Source organism: Mixophyes fleayi, chromosome 1, assembly GCF_038048845.1.
Source record: "Mixophyes fleayi isolate aMixFle1 chromosome 1, aMixFle1.hap1, whole genome shotgun sequence".
Lineage (NCBI taxonomy): Eukaryota > Metazoa > Chordata > Amphibia > Anura > Limnodynastidae > Mixophyes > Mixophyes fleayi.
Genome location: NC_134402.1, coordinates 237,980,566 through 238,005,537, shown reverse-complemented (window position 1 = coordinate 238,005,537; position 24,972 = coordinate 237,980,566). Strand labels below are relative to the sequence as shown.

At 41.9% G+C, this 24,972-nt stretch overlaps 1 long non-coding RNA gene across 1 annotated transcript; it reads right to left on the bottom strand.

Annotated features, from left to right (window-relative positions):
- Window positions 1-523: 523 nt before the first annotated feature.
- On the bottom strand, window positions 524-23,472 carry LOC142107565 (uncharacterized). The gene is made up of 3 exons (XR_012679980.1): window positions 23,427-23,472; window positions 1,351-1,404; window positions 524-1,211 (listed from the first exon to the last, which is right to left on the bottom strand). It is a non-coding gene; the product is annotated as an uncharacterized LOC142107565 (long non-coding RNA).
- Window positions 23,473-24,972: the final 1,500 nt, after the last annotated feature.

The window sequence follows — 24,972 nt, the reverse complement described above, 5'->3', positions numbered from 1 at the left end:
CATTTGGTGGTGTGCTTCTATATGCCCCAGGTAACGTGGCTGATATTGTGTGCTGTCTGCTGCCTGCGGCATAATTTAGCCCTAAACCAAAATATACCCCTACAACCAGCAGTAGACAGTGACAATGCAGGTGAGCTCATTGCAGCTAATGTGGATAATACAGAGGGGGGGAGGCAGGTCAGAGAATGGATCATATAGACTTATTTTTCAGGTAAGTATGTTTTTTAAGTGTAACTGTTTTGTAGTTGTCAGTAACCTTATGTATTATTTTTATCTATTCTTGCATAATCCACATCATAAGGAATATTTTGGAAAAGCCAATAAGCTAATTTGAAGGGTATGTTTATGTTTTTTGAAATAACCATTTAAGCATTATTATAAGGTAAAACAATATCACAAGATTTGCCAGATTGCTCATCTAAACATCTTAAGGACAATCAACTTTGTTAATACCAGTGTGCATAAAGTAAATATTTATTTTCTACATAATTTTCAAATAACATAAACAATACAATCTGCACAATGACACTTGTTTGATTTGCAGAAAGAAAAAAAAGCTCTTTGCCATAAATGCATAACATAAAACTTTAAAGTCTTTATTTTATTTTTTTTGGGCTGCAGGCTCATGTGTTTTTGGCCGGCTTCTGAAAACCCATCTTCCCCCCCTGATACAGCCACTAGTGAGCACTGGAGTAGCAGGCAATGATGGGCTTGGGGTAGTGCTGCCAAGTGTTGTTGAGGACACCGGTAGCTGTGACAATAATTGGCCACAGACATCCACTAAATTTCCATAAAACTCACAAACATTCACCGTTAGATTGTTTAGGTCTATGTTCATGTGTACAAGGGTTGAATCTATCCTCTCCAAAGAGGTACACATCCTTTGTTGTGTGTCTTGTAAATTACGCAAGCTTCTAAACCCTTTTGTGAGCTGCCGCTGTATTCCCCTCAGGGAGTCCTGATGGAATGCCACCACATATTCTTGTACCCGACTAAATGCTGAATGGATTCAGGCAAATTTAGTACTGATGCTGTTTGAGGTTGGCTGGGTGTGGAAGTTATTGGGCTGGTTGTTGGTGCAGCCCGCACACACTCCTGAACTTTCTTCAAGTTAGACACCATTTCTAAAGTGATATACTCCTCAGTTTCCACGTCTGGTTCCTCTCTTTGTGGTGTGTCCACATTGGCCTCCCTTGCGCCTTGTGATGTTCCTTAGAAAATGGAGAAAAACAAAACATTAATAATCATTATTAGAACAAAAGCAGTTACAGGTGTTTTTCATTACAGGCAAATACTATATTAGTTTAATAGCACCCCCCCCCCCCCATACTACAACATAGTTGTATTTACCTTCATTATCCTCCTGGCTTGTCACTGCTGGTGCTGTTTGATTTTGCGAGGACCCTGTGTGTAGAAAATTTTGAAAAGTTTGATATTAATATATTTTTTGTGTGCAAAATAAATTCACCATAAAAATTAGCACATGTGCAGAACAATCAAACATTCACATGCTGAAGGATTGCTGTTTGACCATAAAGGATAAATATTTGAACAATTATACATTACTCACCAGCCTTAGGTTGGGACAGAGGTCTGTGTGTCCCGCACGTTTATTCCTTTGAGGAGCTCATTTGGAATGAGCTGTTTATAGTCCTCCTTACATGAGGTGTATGTTAACACGAGAGTAGACCCACCGCCAGTCCCTACAGCTGCTCTTCTCTCCTCTGCATTCTTCTCCTTCACCCTCCTTTTATTATCAGGAAATTCTTTTGCAGCGGTTTTTTCTAGAGTGTTTAATGGGGCCCACCGCATTGACTGTGTCACATAATTGTAACCACAGTTCCTTTTTACGTGCAAAAGTGGTCTTGGCAGCTAAACTCCCCAAAATCTGCTCATACATGGGACTAAACTGTTTATGAGCGCACAATTTCTGGCAAAACTGAAACGCACATAGCATCTAGACATCGTCTTCCCAATAGAAGTCCCTGCCTCTTATTCCATATCCAGCTCCTCCTCACCTCCTTGCTCCTCTCTCTCCTTCTCCCGACTCTCCCTAGACTCTTCAAATCTCTTTCCTCTCACCATTCTGACTAGGGATGTGCACCGGCGACTTTTGAGGTCTCGTGTTTTGTGTTTTGGATCCGGATTTTCGTTATTTTTGAGGTTCGGATTTGTCTCGCAAAACACTTGACGAAAGGTCTCGGTTCGGATTTAAGGTATTGGATTCGGATTTTTTTTGAAAAAAACATAAAAAGTTTAAAAATCAAGTTTTTGGGCTTATTTTCACTCCTAGGCTATTATTAACCTCAATAACATTCAATAACAAGCATTTCCACTAATTTACAGTGTATTCTGAACACCTCACAATATAGTTATTAGTCCAAAACGTTGCAAAAAGGTATCTTTCTGGACTGCGTAGAGGAGTGGGTCACCACAATATATATTAAAAACCCTGAACTTTTATGATTCGCACCAATAATTGTACCTGGACTGCGTAGAGGAGTGGGTCACCACAATATATATTAAAAACCCTGAACTTTTATGATTCGCACCAATAATTGTACCTGGACTGCGTAGAGGAGTGGGTCACCACAATATCTTAAAAACCCTGAACTTTTATGATTCGCACCAATAATTGTACCTGGACTGCGTAGAGGAGTGGGTCACCACAATATCTTAAAAACCCTGAACTTTTATGATTCGCACCAATAATTGTACCTGGACTGCGTAGAGGAGTGGGTCACCACAATATCTTAAAAACCCTGAACTTTTATGATTCGCACCAATAATTGTACCTGGACTGCGTAGAGGAGTGGGTCACCACAATATATTAAAAACCCTGAACTTTTATGAATCGCACCAATAAATGTACCTGGACTGCGTAGAGGAGTGGGTCACCACAATATATATAATAAGAAAACCATCAACTTGTTTGATTCGCACCAATAAATGTACCTGGACTGCGTAGAGGAGTGGGTCACCACAATATATTAAAAACCCTGAACTTTTATGAATCGCACCAATAAATGTACCTGGACTGCGTAGAGGAGTGGGTCACCACAAGATATATTAAAAACCCTGAACTTTTATGATTCGCACCAATAAATGTACCTGGACTGCGTAGAGGAGTGGGTCACCACAATATATTAAAAACCCTGAACTTTTATGAATCGCACCAATAAATGTACCTGGACTGCGTAGAGGAGTGGGTCACCACAATATATATAATAAGAAAACCATCAACTTGTTTGATTCGCACCAATAAATGTACCTGGACTGCGTAGAGGAGTGGGTCACCACAATATATTAAAAACCCTGAACTTTTATGAATCGCACCAATAAATGTACCTGGACTGCGTAGAGGAGTGGGTCACCACAAGATATATTAAAAACCCTGAACTTTTATGATTCGCACCAATAAATGTACCTGGACTGCGTAGAGGAGTGGGTCACCACAATATATTAAAAACCCTGAACTTTTATGATTCGCACCAATAATTGTACCTGGACTGCGTAGAGGAGTGGGTCACCACAATATATTAAAAACCCTGAACTTTTATGAATCGCACCAATAAATGTACCTGGACTGCGTAGAGGAGTGGGTCACCACAATATATATAATAAGAAAACCATCAACTTGTTTGATTCGCACCAATAAATGTACCTGGACTGCGTAGAGGAGTGGGTCACCACAATATATTAAAAACCCTGAACTTTTATGAATCGCACCAATAAATGTACCTGGACTGCCTAGAGGAGTGGGCACTGGGCACCACAATAAAATATATAAAAAACCTTCAACAGGTCTGCATTACACTACACATACGGCTGCTCCTCCATCCTCTCCATCATATACATGTTGGAGTTTTAGCGTGTGACAACCTCTTGTTTTTGATAATGTCAGTGCATTTTGAATATTTTTCAATTTGCCCCACACCACTGAATGTACTTTATCTATGATACGCATCTATCTATCTTGACTGCGTAGTGTGGTGGCCCCGGTACACAATTTGGTACCGAGGCCACAATATAATTAAAAAACCCTCCACGTGTCAGAATTCCACCAAACAAGTATCTGGACTGCGTAGTGGGGTGGCCCCGGTACCCAATTTGATACCGGGGCCACAATAAAATAAATACACCCTCCACGTGTCAGAATTCCACCAAACAAGTATCTGGACTGCGTAGTGGGGTGGCCCCGGTACCCAATTTGATACCGGGGCCACAATAAAATAAATACACCCTCCACGTGTCAGAATTCCACCAAACAAGTATCTGGACTGCGTAGTGGGGTGGCCCCGGTACCCAATTTGATACCGGGGCCACAATAAAATAAATACACCCTCCACGTGTCAGAATTCCACCAAACAAGTATCTGGACTGCGTAGTGGGGTGGCCCCGGTACCCAATTTGATACCGGGGCCACAATAAAATAAATACACCCTCCACGTGTCAGAATTCCACCAAACAAGTATCTGGACTGCGTAGTGGGGTGGCCCCGGTACCCAATTTGATACCGGGGCCACAATACCTCCTCCAAACATGCTACAGACAATTCGTCATTGAGATCCCATCAAGTATGTTAAAGACAGACAGGGTCCAAGTGTTATTAGTTGACTTTGTAAACAAAAAAACTGTCCCTGTTGCACATAGTCGTGCAATGAAGACTGACTTTTTCATTTAAAGGCACGATCTTTCAAGTGTAGTGTTTGTAAGTCTAAGTCATATTATACTTTTGGTAAAATTGGTTTTTTTTGTTCCTCTTTATGGTAATTAATTAGTAATAGAATTAAAGTAGGAAATAGAATTAAATAGAATTAAAGTAGGAAATAGAGTGGTATAGAGTTGTAGTGTGGTATAGATAGAGTGGTCCACACAATATAATAATAAAACCCTCAACTGGTCAGAATTCCACCAAACAAGTATCTTGACTGCGTAGTGTGGTGGCCCCGGTACACAATTTGGTACCGAGGCCACAATATAATTTAAAAACCCTCCACGTGTCGGAATTCCACCAAACAAGTATCTGGACTGCATAGTGGGGTGGCCCCGGTACCCAATTTGATACCGGGGCCACAATACCTCCTCCAAACATGCTCCAGACAATTCGTCATTGACAGACCCCAGACAGACAGGGTCGTAGTGTTATTGTTTGACTTTGTAAACCCAAAAAAATGTCCCTGTTGCACTTGCACATAGTCGTGCAATGAAGACTGACTTTTTCATTTAAAGGCACGATCTTTAAAGTGTCAGAAAGAGAGAGAAGGCACAGGAGAGGAGAGTTGTAGCTGGGGACCTGGGGTGGAAGCTCCCAGGCTCCCCCAGCATTGCCTGGAAGTCTGAGCGTGGTGACTGAGCCAGGGCAAGGAATGGGTGCCCTGGATGAGGGGGAGAACTCCATGCCACTATAGTGAACCCAAGAGAGAGGGGGACACTGCACATGGAAGAGGCCCTGGAGTGAGGGCTGCTACAAGAGGCATGGTAGCTGTAGTGTCAGATCCTGAGGCTGAGAGTACACAGAGTGACGTGTCAGAGCACAGGAGACATTATCCCCGCAGAGGAGGGATGAGCTGCAGTTGAGAGGTCTGTTGTTGAAATAGGACATGCACACTTTAACAAACCAATCATTTCAGCGACAGGGCCTACCAAACAACTTTGACTGAAATGATTGGTTTGTTTGGGCCCCCACACCAAAAAAGCTATTCATCTCTCCCTGTACAGACTAAACAGGCTCTACTGAGGCAAGATGTCGTCCTCATCCTCAACCTCTGATTCCTCTCCCCCTACAGTGTGTACTTCCTCCTCATCACACATTATCAATTCGTCCCCGCTGGACTCCACAACCACAGGTCCCTCTGTAGTATCTGGAGGGCAGTGCTGTACTTCATTGAGGAATTGATTATTCATTTTTATAAACATCATTTTTTCAACGTTGTGAGGAAGCAACCTCCTTCGCCGCTCACTGACCAGGTTCCCCGCTGCACTAAAAACTCTTTCCGAGTACACACTGGAGGGGGGACAACTCAGGTAAAATAGAGCCAGTTTGTACAGGGGCTTCCAAACTGCCTTTTTTTCCTGCCAGTAACAATATGGACTGTCTGACATGTCTACTTGGATGGTGTCAGCAAAGTAATCATCCACAATTTTTTCTATTGTCACAGCATCCAATGCAGCGAGAGTAGACATGTCTGCAATGGTTGGCAGGTCCTTCAGTCCGGACCAGATGTTATCAGCATCCCCGCCAGTGCCTCTTTTGGGAAAACTGAGCTTTTTCCTCGCAGCCATAGATGTGGAAGAAAATGAGGGTGGAGCTGTTGGCATGTCACGGTCCTCTTCAGAGGACAATCTCCTGACCAGCAGGTCTTTGCACCGCTGTAGATTTGTGTCCGCCGGAAACAGAGACACAACATACGCTTTAAACCGAGGATCGAGCACGGTGGCCAGAATGTATTCCTCTGACTTTAAAAGAGTGACCACCCTCGGATCCTGGCAAAGCGTACGAAGGGCTACATCCACAAGAGCTACATGCTTGCTGTAATCGCAATGGCTTACCAGCTCCTCCCTCACTTTCTCCAGCTGCTTCTGCAACAGCCTGATCAGGGGAATGACCTGACTCAAGCTGGCAGTGTCGGAACTGACTTCTCGTGTGGCAAGTTCAAATGGCTGCAGAACCTTGCACAACACGGAAATCAGTCTCCACTGCGCTTGACTCAGGCGCATCCCCACTCCTTTGCCTATGTCGTAGGTGGCTGTGTAGGCCTGAATGGCCTTTTGCTGCTCCTCCATCCTCTGCAGCATATAGAGGGTGTAGTTCCAGCGCGTCACAACCTCTTGTTTGAGGTGATGGCAGGGCAGGTTCAAGCTTTTTTGATGTGCCTCTAGTCTGCGGTAGGCACTGGCTGAATGCCGAAAGTGTCCAGCAATTTTGCGGGCCACCGCAAGCATCTCCTGCACACCCCTGTCACTCTTGAGGTAATGCTGCACCACCAAATTAATGGTGTGGGCAAAACATGGGACGTGCTGGAAATTGCCCATATTTAATGCCCGCACAATGTTACTGGCATTGTCTGACACCACAAATCCCCATGAGAGTCTAAGTGGGGTAAGCCACTGGGAGATAATTTCCCTCATTTTCTCTAATATGTTGTCAGCGTTGTGCCTCTTATTAAAGCCTGTAATGCACAATGTTGCCTGCCTTTGCATGAGCAGCCATTTTGTAGATGCTGCTACTGATGCAGCTGTTGCTGTTGCTGCGGAAGGGGATGCATCTACCCAGTGGGCTGTCACAGTCATATAGTCCTTCGTTTGCCCAGAACCACTTGTCCACATGTCCGTGGTTAAGTGGACAGTGGGTACAACCGCATTTTTAAGAGCACTGAGGACACTTGATCGTACTTCTCTGTACATTTTTGGTATCGCCTGCCTAGTGAAGTGGAATCTCGAGGGGATTTGGTACCGGGGACACAATACCTCCATTAACCCTCTAAATCCCACTCCACTGATGGCGGACACCGGGCGCACGTCTAACACCAACATTGCAGTTACAGCCGCAGTTATACGCTTTGCAATAGGGTGACTACTATCGTATTTGGTGGTCATGGCAAACGACTGTTGGACGGTCAATTGTTTGGTGAAAGACTTAGCGGTCTTACGACTTCCCCTCTGGGAAGATGACCGACTAACAGCAGCAACAGCAGCAGTGGCAGTAGTAGGCGTACCGCTGCAGGATTCCTCGGATGAATCCCGTATTGAGGAGGACTCAGTCTGGCTGCTGACTTGGGCTGCAGGACTGAATCTGATGGAGATTGTGGAGGAAGTTGACGAGGAGGGTGTTGCTGGTGTGTATCCAACTGGACCACGGGATTTAGGTGTCCCTGTACCGATGAGGGTCCTAGCCCCAGTTCCTGAACTAACCACTGAACTATGAAGGTTATTCAGGTGACGTATAAGGGAGGATGTTCCTAGGTGGGCAAGATCCTTACCCCTGTTTATTTGAGCTTTACATAAGCTACATATTGCCATACATTGGTTGTCTGGATTTGGATAAAAATAACTCCAGACCGAAGAGGTGCATTTTTTGGTCTTCTGACCAGGCATGACGATGGGCTTTTTCATCCCATGGACATCAGCTGTTTCCCCCCTGGTGCCTCATTTACAATAACCACATCACCATCCTCATCATCAAGTTCCTCCACAGCGCCAGCTACATCATCAATAGGCTCCTCCCAAGCCACCTCTTCCCGTACAGTGATGGGAAGGTCAGGCTTGACAACCACCAACACCCTTGGATTCGCCTTGAGGATTTGTGATAATTTCTCTTTAGAAGGCAGAGTTGTTTGCTGTTTTGTTGCTGACAGCATAACTTTCTTCAATTTTTTGGAGGGGGGGGGAGGAGGAGGAGGGATAAGATCCGTGGGTGAAGCTGAACCACTAGTCATGAACACGGGCCAGGGCCTAAGCCGTTCCTTGCCACTCCGTGTCGTAAATGGCATATTGGCAACTTTACGTTTCTCCTCAGATGATTTTAAGTTTCTCTTTTTGCTACTTTTTCTTAACTTGGGCTTTTTGGATTTTACATGCCCGGTACTACGAGATTAGGCATCGGGCTTGGAAGACGACGTTGATGGCATTTCATCGTCTATGTCATGACTAGTGGCAGCAGCTTCAGCATTAGGAGGAAGTGGGTCTTGATCTTTCCCTACTTTATCCTCCAAATTTTTGGTCTCCATTATATGTAGCACAAGATACTGCAGAATGTGTGAACTTGGTAATATTGCAGTACCAATGGACTTATACTGCTGGATTGGTTTTGCAAATTTGGTTATAATTATTATTTTTTATTTTTTTTTTAAATTTTTTATTTTTTTTTACTTTTTTCTTATTTTTAAAAAACTTGGGAATAGTGGGGAAATAACTATGCCCTTAGAAGCACAGAGCACAGGACACAGCACCACTGGACTGAACAGGACACGGCACAGGACCCAGCAGCACTACGGAACTCAGCAGGACAGAGCACAGGACACAGCACCACTGGACTGATACTGCAGAATGTGTGAACTTGGTAATATTGCAGTACCAATGGACTTATAATGCTGGATTGGTTTTGCAAATTTGGTTATAATTATTAAATTTATTTTTTTTTTTACATTTTTTATTTTTTTTTACTTTTTTTTTATTTTTAAAAACTTGGGAATAGTGGGGAAATAACTATGCCCTTAGAAGCACAGAGCACAGGACACAGCACCACTGGACTGAACAGGACACGGCACAGGACCCAGCAGCACTACGGAACTCAGCAGGACAGAGCACAGGACACAGCACCACTGGACTGATACTGCAGAATGTGTGAACTTGGTAATATTGCAGTACCAATGGACTTATAATGCTGGATTGGTTTTGCAAATTTGGTTATAATTATTATATATTTTTTTTTTTAAAATTTTTTTATTATTTTTTACTTTTTTTTTATTTTTTAAAAACTTGGGAATAATGGGGAAATAACTATGCCCTTAGAAGCACAGAGCACAGGACACAGCACCACTGGACTGAACAGGACACGGCACAGGACCCAGCAGCACTACGGAACTCAGCAGGACAGAGCACAGGACACAGCACCACTGGACTGATACTGCAGAATGTGTAAACTTTGTAATATTGCAGTACCACTGGACTTTTACTGCTGAATGTGTGAACTTGGTAATATTGCAGTACCAATGGGCTTATACTGCAGGATTGGTTGTGAAAATTTTGTGGTAATTAAAAAATATTAAAGTAGTTTTTGGTATTTTTTAAAAAAACTTTTTTTTATTTTTTTAAACACAGGGGAATATTGGGGAAATAACTATGCCCTTAGAAGCACAGAGCACAGGACACAGCACCACTGGACTGAACAGGACACAGCACAGGACCCAGCAGCACCACTGACCTCAGAAGGACAGAGCACAGCACACAGCACCACTGGACTGATACTGCAGAACACAGCACAGCACAGCACAGCACAGCACAGCACAGCACAGCACTAAACAGCACAGCACAGCACAGCACTAAACAGCACAGAACTAAACAGCACAGAACTAAACAGCACAGAACTAAACAGCACAGAACTAAACAGCACAGAGGACCACCTAACACACCCTCCCTCTACCCTGATCAATGCCCGAGTGAAGATGGCGGCGACTAGCGGGGAATTTATAGGATCCGAGTATCGCGAGATCCGACAACGGGATTATGAGTCAGAGCCTCAGTTTCACTTTTGAATTTGGCGCCAATACCCGGATCTGTCTCGGATCCGACTCGGATCCGCAACGTTCGGGTGGGCTCGGATTTCAGAAATCCGAGCGCGCTCATCCCTAATTCTGACAGACAAAGAACACACAGGGGAAAGACAAAACAACAAACAAACCCACTCACAAACCAAGCACAGGGAAAATACAGAAAATACCAAATAAAAAACATTCACTAAAAAAAAAAAAATGAATCAACACACATACAAACAAAGGCAGCTACAGTAAATAAGACAACCCCCCCCCTCTCACACACACACACACACACACAAATCTCACACTCCATGCTCCTTTACAAATATTTGCCTCTCTTCTGTTCTGTCCATTGCTCTCTCTATACTTCTGAAACACCTATCAACTCAAATAAGGAAGTAGCCTAATTTTTATAATGTTAGTGAGGTCTTGCTTGACATTATAACTGGCAAAGTATATTTTGCTTGAAATTTTTCAAACGGCAATGGCCATGGCTTTAAAACTGGCAATCTCACTATGACCATTGTAACTGACATCATTGAAACTGGAGACATTTTAGAAAGTTGCGAATTACACAGGGGGCAATTAAATATGTGGACAATCTGGTATATTTGCTATATGCTAAGTCACTATTATCTCCTTGTAGGCCTTATACTAATCAGAATTTTTTCGTTGTCCTAACTGTTGTAGTTATTATAGCAGCCAAAATGATAACTCCCACCGCTTTTTGCAATGTTGTCTCTTTGTCCTGTAGAGGAAAACTCTATGTACTATTGGATCTCACAAGAATGTGAAACACATTTATCAGTAACTCAGGTTCAGTGGCGGATTGGCCAAAGAAACTATTGGAACTTCTGGGTAGGCCGGTGGCCTCAGGAGGCCGCCTAATGTCTTTTGTCTTTTTTTTCTGGAGGGGGGGTTTAAAGATAATAGAAAATTGTTTATTTACATATGGAGGCTCTGGAACACTCACTGGCCTCCTGGATTATTCTGGGTCCGTATTGAGTTGTGTGTGTGTGGGGGGGGAGTGGCATGTATGCCAACCCTTGCCCCTGTCAGGGTGCCCTCTGGACTAGTGAGCCAGTGAGCTGGGGCATATCTGGTGGCTGGCCCCTCCGATGGGATCAGCCACTTTCTTTCTAGATACCATTGTGTAGCTGCCTTCTCCTATCAGTGCTAAAGACAGGAGTCCCATAGGGCAGCACCTGTCACGTGGTGCACATCCCATGGGCCTCCTTTCTATAAAAATGAGTGAGGGGGGAGGTATGCTAATATAGTGTGTGATTGGGGGGGCTTTTAATATAATGTGTGAGGGATGTAAAAGAGGGGGGGTTATTCCTATAGTGTGTGAGTGTGATAGAGGTTCTTAATATAGTGGGTGAGAGATAGAAGGGGTGGTCTTTATATAATGTGTGATTGAAGTGAGTGGGGAGGGGTCTTAATAATGTGGGTGGGAAATAGACTATTAAATTAATGGTGGTGTTTAGGTGGGGCTAATTATTTAGTGTGTACTATTTTATTTGTGTGGTGATGATGAGGCCTATTAATTTAAATTGGAGGGACAGGACCTATAATGCTGGGCTGGATTGGAGCTATTAATTGGATTTGGGGCTGAGTTTGGGAAGGAGGGCTATTTATTAAATGTGAATATGATTTTTTTAATGCCGGGATGGTTGTGGGAAATGGCTATATTTATTAAACATAAAAGTTATTAATTTATTGCTGGGGCTGTTTTGAGGGTTTATTCATTAAATAGGACTACTTTTAATTTAATGTTGGGGATGGTTGGAGGGGAAATAAGTCAGTTTATTAAATGTGAATACTATTATTTTAATGTTGGGGCTGGAGCAGGAGCTGGCTGGGGTTGGGGGCATCTGCCTCCTGGGCCAATCCCATAGTGGGATACCTTGGGCTAATCCACTTGGCCACCTGCATTCTTTTCTTTTAAAATGTTCCTAATAGGTAGCTGAGACAAGTCTTACCTCCCAGGCTAAAATTTGCAGCCCTCTCCTGGGCTGGAGGGAGGCCTAATTATTAAACGTGAGTGCTATTGATTTAATGCCGGGGCTGGTCGTAGTTTTTTTCAATTTCATGTACCGATTTTTTTTTACCCAAATAGATCTCCCAATGTTCCAGGATCCAGACAAGCAGCAACTGAGCTAAAAACACCAGTAGCAACAGGTAGGGAAAGGGACAAGAACAGAATATGCATATACAGGTACACACACTGGGCACACATACTCAGGTACAGCACTGAGCATACCTATACTGTGCACACATACTCAGGTGCAGCACTGGGCCCACTTATACTGAGCACAGACACAATGGGCACACATACAGGGACAAACACAGTGGGCATACACACACACATGCAGGGACAGACACAGTGAGCATACAGGGACACAACATAATTTAAATGGAAGTGAAAAATGTAAAGCAGTTAAATTTTCAATTTAGGGCTGTTAGTAGGTTAATAATTTAATTTACAGGCAATATGCACTCCACATATCTTTTCAGGGAATAGACTATTTTGTTATGAGACACAGATATAATTAAAACTCCACACAGTTTCCATTGTTTTTTTCCTTTCAGTAGATTCACTGTCTCATCCTTCCTTCCACCTAACCATTCTTTGCTTAAAATTATAATAGTAAGATCAGGAACTGTGCATATCCTTATGAAAAATGGTTTTGCTCTGCCAACAAAGGGTATATGGGTGGGAATGCTTCCTCCACAAAAGAGTTATTGATCAATAGTTGCAAACTCTTTGTTCAAACCTTGTTGCTACTTATTATTAGTTGTGACATATTGTAGAACAGTATTACTGTTATATATTATATACTTTGCATTAGCCTAAGTGACACCTTAAGAACAAATTAATCTGCTAGATTTATTATTAAAGGGAGAGATGTTTGCTCCTAGGTCATCCCAACTATTTATATTTACTTAAATGTATCTTCCTGTGTGGAGATAGGGTGAAGTCGCATTGGGGCTAGTTAATGAATTGAATGCAGGAGGAGTTTAATGTTAGGCTCAGTTGCTGCTTGTCTGGATCCTGGAACATTGGGAGATCTATTTGGGAAAAAAAAATCGGTACATGAAATTGAAAATGATGGCTGCTTAGTTAGTGTGTATAGCTCTAAGTGTATAGATTCAAGTGTAAAACAAAAAATTTAAACAGCATAATTCGGAGTTATACCGGAGTTACACAGGAGGAAACAGGAGAAGAACATTCTGCCTATTAACTCAGCTACACAAGGACTACAGTCAGTATTCACTTGAAACTCCATATTCTACCTCTGATGTCTTCAACTCACCCTGGCTACAAGCTCCATGCAGCATGAGGACTGTTTTGGACTCTGATCTTATTTTCTTCGCATTTCATGAACATTTGTTTTATCTGTCAGTTTGTTTTCACTGCAAAATCCACTATGTTTAATCAGCCTGCTGTACTACTTGCTCAACCACTCCCTACCCATGCTACAGTTATTTCAGTCCCCTATCTTATCACTGTGCTCTCAGTTCTACTTAATGCTTTGTCTGCCATCACAAGTAGGAAGAATTGATACTGATTTTGAACCACTCTCCTCTCTCATGACTCTGCAAAATCTCAGCTATTCAATCACCTGCTCTTTATTACTCTCCATTCAACACTTAAACCCATTCCCCCACATCATTACTCTATACTATCCAGACATCCATGGATAAACTACATTTGCTGCAGCATAGCTCTGCACTACTCATCTGATTACACTGGACATTGCAATTAGATAATTCCTTAATTCCCTAATTTTTGCTATTTGACTCATAAATCCCAATGCTTGCCAAAATATTTTTCTTTCTCTATTTTCAAGGCATTATCTTTAGGACTATATCATCCCTCACCCATCCTGCAACACACACCTCTGTCCACATTGCCCCTTCATTACTTCCCTCACCTCTAGTGAACACTCATGAACTGTTTTCCTATTTAAATTCAATAACTTTAACAGCCGCACCATGCCACCAGAAACTAAAAAAACACACATCTTACAATCATCTTACCTACCTTTCTTCATCCCTGCTTCTATTAGCTGGTGATATATCACCTAATCCAAGTCCCCCTCAATTTTCCCACAGGCATATATCTGAACACTACAGAAATCCAGCAAACCTTAAACGCATCTCCTGTCTCCCCCTCTTCCAAAGTCCTTTAAATGTGCCCTTTGGAATGCACGTTCTGTTTGTAACAAACTTACCTCCATTCATGATCTCTTTCTCTCAAACAACCTCAACCTTCTAGCAATAACAGAAACATGACTCACGCAATCAGACACTGCCTCTCCTGCAGCCCTTTCACATGGTGGTCTCCATTTCACCCACAACCCCAGACCGAGGGGCAGACAAGGAGTGGGGGTTGGACTACCTCTTTCCCCACAGTGCACATTCACAGTTCTACCAAGTGTCCCATCACTCACGTTCACATCTTTTGAAGTACATGCTGTTAGGATTTTTAACCCATTCTCTGTGTGTTGCTGTCATCTATCGCCCCCCTGGTCCACACCAACAATTTCTTGAACACTTCTCTGCATGGCTCCCTCACTTCTTATCTACTGATATCCCCACCATCATCATGGGTGATTTTAACATCCCTATTTCTAATCCACGTTCCAATCCTGCTTCTAAACTAATCTCTCTAACCTCTCCCAGTGGATTGAATCCGCTACTCATCAGGATGGCCACTGTCTTGATCTTGTTTTATCTAGACTATGCTCAGTTTCTTATTTCCTAAACACTCCTTTCCCCCTCTCGGATCATCACCTTATTAGCTACTCGCTCACCCCAAGTTCTTTACTCTCCCTAGTGTTAAACTCTTCCAAGCCTCCTCACAACCGCAGGAATTTCAACTCTATTGATTTTCAACAGTTTTCCACCTCTCTCCAACACCTTCTCTCCCCAATTTCTAAATTCTCCTCCCCTGATCAGGCAGTTCCCCATTTTCATCAAACCCTAGCAACTGCCCTGGATCAAGTGGCTCCAGTGACGTTGGAGTGATGTTGTAGAATTCGTTGCCAACCGTGGCACACTACAGTAACACGAACGCTACAAAAACTTTCTCGTAAAGCAGAACGTCACTGGCGTAAATCTTGTGCCTCTAATGATTTCATCACATATACTGATATCTACCACTCCTATAGAAATGCTCTGGACACTGCTAAACAAGCATACTTCCAATCTCTCATCTATGCTCAGGCTTCTAACCACAAATGCCTCTTTAACACATTTAACTCTCTTCTGAATCCTCCTGACCCAAATCCTCCAACTAACATCAGTGCACAGGATCTTGCTTCCTATTTCAAGGACAAAATTGATAAGATCAGGCTTGAAATTGTATCATCTCCCTTGACAGGCAATCGGCTCAATTCCTTTGTAGCACCCTCTGACACTCTCTCTTCATTTGATCCCACAAATGAAGAGGAAGTTTATACTCTCTTCTCATCTTCCTACTCTACCTTCTGTCCTCTTGATCCCATTCCCTCACAAATCGGTATGTCCCTGTCTCCTGTTCTCATTCCCCCTCTAACTAAAATCTGTAATCTCTCTCTTTCTACTGGTATTTTTCTATCACTAGTCAAGCATGCAGTAATTCCTCCCATTTTAAAAAAACAGAATTCTGACCCTAACTCTCTCGTAAATTACCACCCTATCTCCCAGCTCCCATGCCCCTCCAAGCTTCTCGAGAGAATTGCCTACACTCGCCTCACACACTTTCATACAGCAAACAACCTGTTGGATCCTTTTCAGTCAGGCTTTCGCTCTCAACACTCCACAGAGACCAAGGTTGTCAATGATTTGATCACAGCAAAAAATAATAACCATTACCCTCTTCTAATTCTCCTGGATCTCTCTGCTGCATTTAACACTGTTGACCACTCTCTCCTCATACAAACGCTACAATCCCTAGGTCTTGAAGGCACTGTCCTATCCTGGTTCTCATCCTACCTATCTAATATCTCTATCAGTGTTAATTTCTCTGGATCCACCTCTGCTCTGCTTCCTTTATCAGTTGGAGTACCACAAGGCTCAGTCCTAGATCCTCTGCTTTTCTCTATCTACACCACTTCTCTTCTCTAATAATCTCCTTTGAATTTCAGTATCATCTCTATGCGGATGATACACAAACTTATCTATCCTCTCCTGATCTTTCACCATCTGTGTTGTCTCGCGTTACTGACTGTCTTTCTGCCATTTCATCTTGGATGTCTTCTCGCCAACTCAAACTAAATCTTTCTAAAACTGAATTAATAATTTTCCCACCCAAAAACAGAAGCTTCCTCCCTGACATTTCAATTTCTGTTGATAACATGACCATAAATCCCACCCGGCAAGCTCGTTGCCGAGGTATAATCCTTGATTCACAACTGTCATTTATTCCCCACATCAACTCTATATCTAAATCATGTTACATACACCTAAAGAACATTTCCAGAATATGCACATATCTGACACAAGACACCGCAAAAACATTAATTCATGCACTCATCATCTCCCGCATCGACTATTGCAATTCCCTCCTTACTGGTCTTCCCAAAGTCAGACTTGAACCCCTACAATCTTTCCTCTAGTCTTCAAACCTTCAAGCGTTCACTGAAAACCCACCTCTTCAGACAAGGTTATGATATTCCTCAACCACCATCTTAATTTCCCTAGATTACCCTATTACCATCCTCTACACAGCTAACGCAAGACAACAACCCTCTGACCAACATTGCAACACACACAGCCCACTCAATACTTTTACCTTTATGTTCTAGCTGGTCCATTGTGCAATATGATGTAGCACATGCCCTTGTGTTTCTAACTCCCATTGTCCTATAGATTGTAAGCTTGCGAGCAGGGTTCTCTTACCTCTCTGTCTGTATGTATTACCCAGTATTGTTTTATCAATGTTTGTTCCCAATTGTAAAGCGCTACGGAATTTGCTGCCGCTATATAAATAAATGTTGATGATGATGATGATGATGATAGGAGTTGGCATGAGTGGGGGTATTCTAGGATTAGGTTATTTTCAGCAGAAGAGTTCACAGTAATTTGAGAAGTTGCTTGTAAACAAAATGAGCCTCAACAAATTTGTATCACACAAATTCATGTAGCACACAAATACTTGATAGCTTATTTGTACACTGAAATCTAAAGTTGATATTTGTGTGCTACATGAAAAAACAGACAGTATTTGACTTATGTGTAAAACAAAATCCTAATTTGCACCCCTTGCATTGCAACATGGTTTCGTCCAGGAGACTGAAATAAGAAGTTTCTCAAGTTAAGATCCTTAATGAATCAGGCCCTACATTACATTTTATATTTTGGTCAAATAGAGTAATATTGAAGTTGAATTTACTGCTAACATGTACAGTCACATTTCAATATGCTATCTTTACACTATCATGAGGCGTAAGTAAACACACTTCATATTCCAGACACAAACACTAATGATGTACAGGTGGGTGCATCTTGACATTCGCCCAACTGAAAATATGCATGTAAGTACGTTTTTTCAAATGTTAATCTTTTCCTGCGTATGGTTGGGCACAAATGTATCCAACTCTACATGAACCTTTTGTATGCAATATTTGGGGAATACACAACATGTATTCCATTAAACCTAAAGAAAATAGTGTACAGTGTATTCTATTAAAACACATTGCATGGGATACTGCCTTGCTTGTGTATACCCGGGATCTGCTCTTCTCTCTTCATGTGGATTTTTTCTCTTTGAGATTTTAATAATAAAAAATCCCCTTGATCAAATGAAGCTTGTTTTTTTTTTTCTGACAGTGCCTTCTAATTATACCTGAATTAATCCTACACCTGTGTGGAAGTGGAGTTTAAACTGAGCAGTCGTGCAGCAGTCTATTTATTTAAATTGAAAAGGTGGACAACAACTGTGGGAATACAAATAACATTATTTAATCTGACTTGAGTTTATTTGGTTCTTAATATAGGTCCATATGTTTTCCAATGAACAACAGAACTAAACAATATCTGTCTCTCCCTTGCAACCTCCTCACCAAGCGCCTGAGAGTTAAGACCTGCAGAGAAGGCATCACATAGTGGACTTTGAAGTGCAAGAGGAACCGTCAGACTGTACTAAGACAGCTTTTTGTATGAAGCATCTTGCATAACTATAATTAAAACACAAAATAATAAGTGACTTAAAGAACTGAAACAGAGAAACACATCCATGGAAAGAAAAACAATCTATCACTGAGCAACAAATCCCTGCCTTTTTAATCAACATAAAAGTGAGTTTACTGTATAATATATATAGCTGTAAATAAAATTCTCTTTCATCTCTTCCAATTAGTGGCTTCCCAGGATCTAAAAGCACTTTCTAATTCAGATACCATGCTAACATCTTTGTCACATCATGTAACCTTTTAATAACACTCATCCATTACTGTGTTTCCAGAGCTTCTTTTCCTAATTTTACAGACATTTAGATATAGTTTATAAACTTTCACCGTAGAGGTCAATCTGATTTCTAGTCTACTCATTATCTGTAACATGTGAGATAGCAGTGTCTGCAATATGTTTTGTATAAGAATTGTACTATTTACTGAGACTCGAGAGAAAAAGAACAAATACATTATTAATAAAACAGTAAAATGTATTTGGCTGAGTTCAGAATAATGGCAAATGTTGCACAAAATGTCAAAATATCAAACTGGGAAAAATTATAGAAAATCATTTACAGCTATAACATCTGTATCGTTTAAAATAGCTGTAGAATTTTTTTGCCAGTGAACTCTACACAGTAATGTTTACTGTGATTGTATTTGCACATGTAACACCCCTTTCTTGTCACTCTAGGAAGGAATGGTGATAACACTGAATATTTGTGGGGGTTTTACATCTGATCTTTGCCACAGTGCCTCCATCTGAATATTTGTTAGACTGGGACTAGATGCAGAATACTAGTTGTTCCATCAGGGGTTGATTTGAGAAGCCCCTTGTACCCGACCACACAATCGCTGGCAATAATTTGGTTCACACGGGACTATACAAATAGACTGGGGATTCTTTATTACAAGGTGACGGTGTTGGTAAATGGGTATGATCAAAGGATTTAAATCAATAATGGGTACATATGATAAGGTTAGATTCAGCATAAACAATACTATGCCAGGAAAAATGAGAATTCACTCCCATTTTTGGTGCCACACATCATTATCCCACACACTCTGACTAATAAGCAACAATACAGTCCTTACTTAATAAGTGAAATGCTAATATATATATATATTGTGGCAAGAGCCCGCTACTGCAGAAGCACACACGTACAACTTCTTCCTTTTTATGGTTCTTTATTGTCAGGATGGTAATAATGTTTTGACACCGTATACTTGCACAGCAATTATGGAGACCCTCAACGCTTACTATACATAGTCCAGCTCTCTGTCCAGATCAGCCAGCTAGCCCAGCGTTGATCTCTCTGAACAATGAAACAAGCAGGGTTTTATACCTGACACTCCTCCCACAGGCCTAGCTTGATGGACAGGTGACACACCCACCTTCTCTTTAAAAGGAAACGCCCATCCCTGGCTCTGTTTAGACTATCAGACCCACCATGTCTGTTTGCTGAGAGGAAGCAGCTTTTAAATCATGTAAGTAAACCAATTTTAAACTACACATATGTTTTTACCTGGTTTAATCTCCACCTAGGTACATAACTGTGTCAATGTTTTACTCTACTTTCCTGCTTTCTCTGCATATTGCCAGCTAAATGTCTCCTTTTGTTACAATATATATTATTATATATTATCTATTTTTGATTTTATATATATATATATATATATATATATATATATATAAAATCAAAAATAGATAATACAGCGCGTAACTCCAATTTGACCAAGAAGGTTCAATAACAGTCCAAGTTGGACATAGGATTTCCTATGTACAGGAGGCAGCCACAGTTCCCACAAAAGCCAGATGGTGACCTGGAATAATCTATAATAAAACAAATAGGGAGGGGCGCTCTTTCCCTGAACTCACGCGATAACCTATCGCGTGAGTTCAGGGAAAGAGCGCGGATTCTGGTTTCCTTCTTGGATGAAGACGTTTGTTTTGTTAAAGCTGATTTTTAGGCTACTACTGAGTATCCATTCTGGACTCCAGAAGCACTATTCATGACTCCTGCCTAGTGTACATCTGAGGGGTGATAACGGAGTGGATTCTATGTGAAAAATCATCATCTATTATACAGATAAGCTTTAAAGAATTTTTATCTGGTACGCACACCTTATATTGGTGAGGTGCAGGAGCTCCAGCGTCTAATCCATCTACTTACATTCACCCTTGCTGTTTGAGTGTTATAGAAACTATCTCTCTCTCTCACTCATATGGATGACTGAGCTTCTTATTTATGGCACACCTTCTGTATACCTTCCTATATATACAGTTTTATACTATGTGGCGCCCCTCCCTATTTGTTTTATTATATATATATATATATATATATATATATATATATATGTATATATATTCCTATGATTGGGTTAGGGGTACCAGATCCTGGGGTTAGGTGGCTGCACATCACATGCAAAAGCCAGATATATCACACCAATTCAGTGTCTCGTTCTAGTGGCTTTAGCATTTATTCAGCAGCATCGAATTAAACAAAATAGAAACTCTCAAGTGAAGGATCTTGTGTCACACACACACAAAACATCAGCACTTACTGGTCACAAATTGCGGTGTCTCTGTCTGCAGGCATCCACCTGCTCCCCAGGCTGAGAGAAAGAGAATGAACTGCCAAGCAGCCTTTTAACAGCACCTCATCAGGTGCTACTCCTGATTACCAGCAGCTTGCTTGCTGCTTGGAAATACTGAAATGGGCCTAATGAATGAAGCCAGCCCATCAGTCTCCATTTACAACCCCAGGGACCCTTATAACAACTTTTTCTAACTGAAAAAAACTTTGGGAAATTCCTTCTCACATACAAACAAGCTTCCAGGTGTTTTAAAGCATATAATACATAAAGCTTTGGACATACAGTATATACAGGGCCGGACTGGGACTAAAAATCAGCCCTGGCATTTCAAGCATAAAGGCCCATCTCTGTTGATGAGCATGAAAAAACTGTGTGCCGCCAAGGGCGTGGCCACATTATGTTGGGGGCGTGGTCAACATGGGGCATTGATACATACATTATAATAAAACTTTACATTTATCAGGCCCTCCCTATCATGTCAGCCCCCCACCCCAGAAACACATTACAACATCACCAGTCCACTGTACTTATCTATGCTTCTGATGCTGCTGACATCCATCACAGTGGGAACTTTCTGTAGAGTGAGCAGGGAAGCTCTTAGTCTCACAAGATTAATAAATCTCATGAGACTTAGAGCTCCTCGGCTTGCTCTGCAGGCTGTGTCCTATCCAGGGACTGGGAGTAGCTATCCGCTCCCTCCTGCTAACCAGAGCTGGATTTAGGCTCAGGGGGCCCTAGGCACTTAAAACAGGGGGCTCCTATGATGTAATATGCTTATTAGACATATTTTCAACAAATACATAGGCAATACTGTTGAGCACTACTTTTAGGTGCACACAGTTCTGCCTTCACAAGCAGTACAATGTGAAGTGGGACATACCTCCCAACTGTCCTTACAGTTAGACCAAATCCTGACTAAGCGGGACAGTCACCCACCAAATTCAGGACAGTTGGCAGACTGTCCTGGTCTCTCCTACCTGTCTTGTCATTGTCACCACTTGTGGCTGCTGGTGTCTTTAGATCAGTTGCTGCTTGTCTGGATCCTGGAATGTTGGGGGCCCTATTTGAAAAAAAAAAATGGGTACATGAAATTTAGAAAACTCCAACCAACACCGGTGTTAACTCAATATAGCACCCACGTTATAAAATTAGGCCTCTCTCCAGCCCCAACATTAAAATAATAGTATTCCCATTTAATAAATAATTCTATTTCCCTCCTTCCAAACAACCTCAGGAATAAATTAAATAGCATTTATGTTTAATAAAAATAACCATTTCCCACAACCATCCCAGGCATTAAATAATTCATAATCACATTTAATAAATAGACCTCATTTTCCCCAAACAGCCCCACATTCACTTAATAGCACACATTATAGTCATATACTGTCCCCCACACACATTGGCCATTTTTATTTTCCCCCTCCTACAGCCATTGCCCCCCCCTGCACACATTTAATGCCCCTTGCCCCCCCTGCACACATTTAATGCCCCTTTCCCCCTGCACACATTTAATGCCCCTTTCCCCCTGCACACATTTAATGCCCCTTCCCCCCCTGCACACATTTAATGCCCCTTCCCCCCTGCACACATTTAATGCCCCTTCCCCCCCTGCACATATATTCAATTTCTTCCCCCCCCTGCACAAATATTTGATTTCTCTCCCCCCCTGCACATATATTTGATTTCTCTCCCCCCCTGCACATATATTTGATTTCTCTCCCCCCCTGCACATATATTTGATTTCTCTCCCCCCCTGCACATATATTTGATTTCTCTCCCCCCCTGCACATATATTTGATTTCTCTCCCCCCTGCACATATATTTGATTTCTCTCCCCCCCCTGCACATATATTTGATTTCTCTCCCCCCCCTGCACATATATTTGATTTCTCTCCCCCCTGCACATATATTTGATTTCTCTCCCCCATCACATATATTTGATTTCTCCCCCCCCTGCACATATATTTGATTTCTCTCCCCCCCCGCACATATATTTGATTTCTCTCCCCTCCTGTACATATATTTGATTTCTCTCCCCCCCACACAAATATTTGATTTCTCTCCCCCCCCCGCACATCTATTTGATTTCTCATCCCCCCCCCTGCACATATATTCGATTTCTCTCTCCCCCCACCCCCGCGCGGACATTTTTGGTTTCCCTTCTCAATGAAAATAAAACACACTGACCTCAGCACTGACAACATCGCGCGGCCAGGAAACTGAAGAGCGGGAGCCGGGCTGGCGCACAGAGCCGTCATGACATCACACGTCATGACTGCTACACACAGGAAAAACTTTGTTTTCAAATTTAATCGGGGGATCACAGGGAGCGGGACCGGCCCACACTGCCATCGGCCCTTCTGGCATTTGCCAGAAGTGCCAGATGGCCAAAGTGGCCCTGAGTATATACCTGTCATTTGCCACTTTCCCAGTACTTCTGTCACAACATATATCAGTATTTATCTCAAAGTCTATCTTTGGTGCACTTGACAGTAACCTGGGTCACTGTATGATGTATACTATGGTTGAGTTGCTTTCTGACTTAAAATGCTGCCCTTGTAGCTGGATAAAATTGACAAATTCCTTCCGAGAATGTCTCTTTGGGGAGCATGGAGCAAAACGAGGATGGAGAGTGTATTACTGTCCAAATGTGAGATAAGATTAACACTGATAAAGGTACTCTATGATAATGACAATATAGAGATGATGTAGTATAGGATTTTATAATCTCTCTAACTAATAAATGGGAATGTTAAGGTGTGCTTTTTGTGTGATACACTTATCTCAGTCCTTTCATGGCACCGATTATACTAGTGTCCAACAGTTCTCTTCAGCCGCTATCTTGAGTTCAGTCTTGCTTTTAGTCCTTCACCGCTCACCCACAATTCACCAACATGGGAGCCTCCATCTCCATTGTCAAGTTAGTTTGGGGGACACTAGGTGATGCACACCTGCAGATGTTCTGGACTTATAGCTCTCTGCAGCTCGCCATCCTTCTCACAAGAATGCTGGTACTTACACCCAGAAAATCTTCTGTTTGCACTGCTGCTACATCTTTTCCTCACACACTGCCTCTCGCTCTCTGTAACTCTCTGCCTCAACACTGATAGCATTCTCCACCTTCATGTACTTTTTCCTCAGATTTATCCTCCTGCCCTCATAATGACTCCACCCCTTTCTCTCATGCTCATCCCTGTCTTCTCCCTCCTCCAGATTCCACCTCAGGCTCACAATCCCTCCTTTCTCTCTGTCTGCTTTCTTAGTATACTGTGACAAACTGGCTGCCATGACAACCTTAGCAGATCTGTTAAATTAACCTGGCAGTACCCTTGTTACACACAACTAGAGTTGTATGAAGCACTAGAGATTCTGTTTACATTTTTTTGGCTCAAAATTTGCAAATTGTCAGAAATTGTTCTCTCTTTAAATGTTAGAGACAGAGGCTACAAAGGGTCCTGCCCTTGCATGTCAAAATTGTTACAATTTGATTAAATAAGCTGTATCCCAGCTTTGATTCATTCCACTCTTTTACTATCAGGCATTTACAATCTCTTTGATTGTAGATGCCGATAGGAAATAAGTCATTAACAGTTTTCTGCTCATGCAAGTGAGTGAGAGCTACGGAGGGTGTTTAAAAATAAAATTTAGTCCTTTATTAAGGTTTATTTTAGTTGGAGTTCATCTTTGTCTGTACTTTGGTTTTGTTTTATATTTTAATGTAACAAGTGAACAGTATGCCCTCAGGCAGGAATAAATTGATTGAAGGTTCACTCTCCATATATTTTGCAGTACATTAAACCAGATCACTCACACTAGGGCTCACCAAAATGTAATAGATGAAGATTTAACCAACTAGGGGTTGATCAGAAAGAACCCATTCAAAACAGATTTGATGACACTGATATAAATGGGAACAAGACAATGTGTGAATAATAACCCTGTGCAATGTAATTAAA